This window comes from Wolffia australiana, chromosome 15, assembly GCF_029677425.1.
Source record: "Wolffia australiana isolate 7733 chromosome 15, ASM2967742v1".
NCBI lineage: Eukaryota > Viridiplantae > Streptophyta > Magnoliopsida > Alismatales > Araceae > Wolffia > Wolffia australiana.
The window spans coordinates 3167484-3170053 of NC_135849.1; the positions used below are offsets into that span (position 1 = coordinate 3167484).

A 2570-nucleotide genomic window follows, 5' to 3' on the forward strand; every position below is an offset into this window, starting at 1 on the left:
TACTTGCAGCACTCCTCATTTTGGGTTGGTGTTTCTTCCATTTTGACTTGCTCCTATTTCCTACAAGTCAGTTTGAGCCACCCTTTCCAAAAGATCAAAAATTTCATCCTCGTAAGCCATATAGAATGAGCCACCAGCTATTTGATTCACTTTACTTCTAAAAATATCAGGAAGTGATTCATAAAAAATTTCAGCTAGGTGACATTTTTCTATTCCATGGTGAGGGCATTTTTCAGATTAGTTCATTGAACCTTTCCCATGCTTCACTAAATGCTTCATGATCATGGGGATAAAATTTCTGAATTTCTTTTCTATAAAAATTAGTTTTGGAAACGGGATAAAATTTATGGAGAAATTTATTCTGCATTTCTTCCCATGAGTTAAATATTATGCCTAAATTTCTGTACCATGGGAAAGCGTTATCTTTCAAAGTAAGCAAAAAATATTTCATTTTTAATGCTTCAGTAGTTAAACCAAGAATATTTTGAGAGTAAGATCGAATGTGAAAATCATCAATAAATTCTAAGGAGTTTTGAGAAGAATGACCAGTAAATTCAGGGAGAGAGTTAAGTAGGGCATTGTCATACATAAACATAACCCCCTCACCTACATTGATGTTGATGCCGGTTTGCCTTAGAGTTCTTGACAGAGTAGACCTATCCAGCATCGTCCTTCTCCTCCCTTGTTGTGGCTGACCATCATCTGCCATATCGACTTTTTCTTTATCTTGAGCTGTAAGTGTTGCTGGAAGAACAGGATATTGAGTGTCTAGATCTTCCTCAACACTATTCCCAACCTTAGACCTTGTTAAGACCATCAATCTCCAAAATAGTAATTAGAAGTGCCCTTTATTGAGGGTTAGCTGCCCTCAACTTCGGCAAAAGAGGAAAAAAATACAAATTCACCAAAAAAAAATCACCGTGCTCCTTGGCAATGGCGCTAGTTGATAATTCAGATTTTCGGGTAATTAGTGATGAGCTAATTTCACTAATTAGTGTCGTTGGTTTATCCGAATTAAAACAATAAAAATTTATAATAACCTTACTAGCATAGGGAGAGTAAGGGTCGATCCTTAAGGAGCAAGGGTTTTTCCTTAAGAATTTGTGATTTACTTATATATTTTTTAATAATTTTAGAAGTAGGTTAACTACATATGCAGATAAATACCTAACTAAATAAAAATATAAAATAAAGAAAGTTAAAATATTATTATAATATTATAATAATATTCGTAGGCAGAAAATTTTGTTTTTGAGATTTTTTAGGAGTATTTTAAAGCCAAAACAAAATAGGAAATGGAACAGGCTGGCGCTCTGGACTTAGTCAAAATTTGGCTAAGTGCGGATGCCAAATGGGGAAAGTGGCTTGGTAGAGGAGAGAGAAAAAATGAAATCCACTAAATTCACTCTACAATGAGTTCTAGAATAAATTTTAGAGCGTGGTTGGATACATACGAACCGTCTAGATATTGGCTAGCGGATCCAAGACTAATCAAAAGACAAAAGACGAACATTGAAACTGTCTGAACATTGTAGCCTCTTTGTTAAACCCGCGAAGGTCTAAGGAACTTCTTCTTCTCCTATCCACGAGCTTCTTCAGCCCTGGATGCTTCCTGCTCAGCCTGGCACTCACTGAGGTGAATGGATCTATGAATCAATTGCACTTAGGCCGCCAAACATTACTTTGGATTGAATCCCAAGATGAATATTACAATAAGGTGAAGGGGTTTATATAGGGAGAGAGAGCAAATGAGAGCCATTGGATTTTTAATACAATGGATGGCCAGATCTTCTTTTTAGGGCCATGATCCACGTCCATTATGGTCCTCCAATCAGCATTGAGACCTTTGAAATACCCCATTGACGTTCAAGGCTTCTTTCCTTAATTAGCATTAAAGATGCTATCTTTAAGTCTCCACCCTCGGATGTGGATTGAATGGCTGGATCTCTTTCTCTGGCTTCGATCCACGTCCAAGGTTGTCCTCCAATCCCCTGAAATGTTTATAAATAATCATGACTGGACCTTCCCCTTGCCCTCCTTTCTTTGGCCCAACATGCCTCTCATAGTGGGCTTAGTGGAGCTTCCTAAGTGGGCCTTTAGATTAGAGCCAACTGTCTTGCTTTGGGCCTTCTTTCTTGGCCCAGGTTTGTGGCTGAGCCTACTCCTCTGGTCCAAATACCTTCCTCTTCATTTAATTATCCCCTATATTCACGAAAGTTTCACCTAATTCCTGCATCTTCCACATAAACTAAGAAGAGAGTGAGATTCATTCCATTTAGCTCATTGAGTTAAGCGGGTTTAGTCCCAAAAATGACAATAATTAACTCCAAATTAGAAAAAGGTGATTTTATTTCATGATTTTTTACAACTTAACATAAATGTTGATAATATATCTAGATAGAGATAAAGAAGTAGACAAATTAGTTAGAATTGCACATATATATTACTATCGTTTTGGATCTATCAATGGACGAGTGGGATCTGAGTGTAATTGATATATTTATACTCGCTCCACGCCTATAAATTGATGTAATACGAGAGCGTGCCGGGATCGATCAGCTTGTATTACG

The 2570-nt window shown here is 37.1% G+C and overlaps 1 pseudogene; it reads left to right on the forward strand.

Moving 5' to 3' along the window:
* The first annotated feature begins 211 nt into the window (after nucleotides 1-211).
* Nucleotides 212-306, forward strand: LOC144713370 (small nucleolar RNA R71; annotated as a pseudogene).
* Nucleotides 307-2570: the final 2264 nt, after the last annotated feature.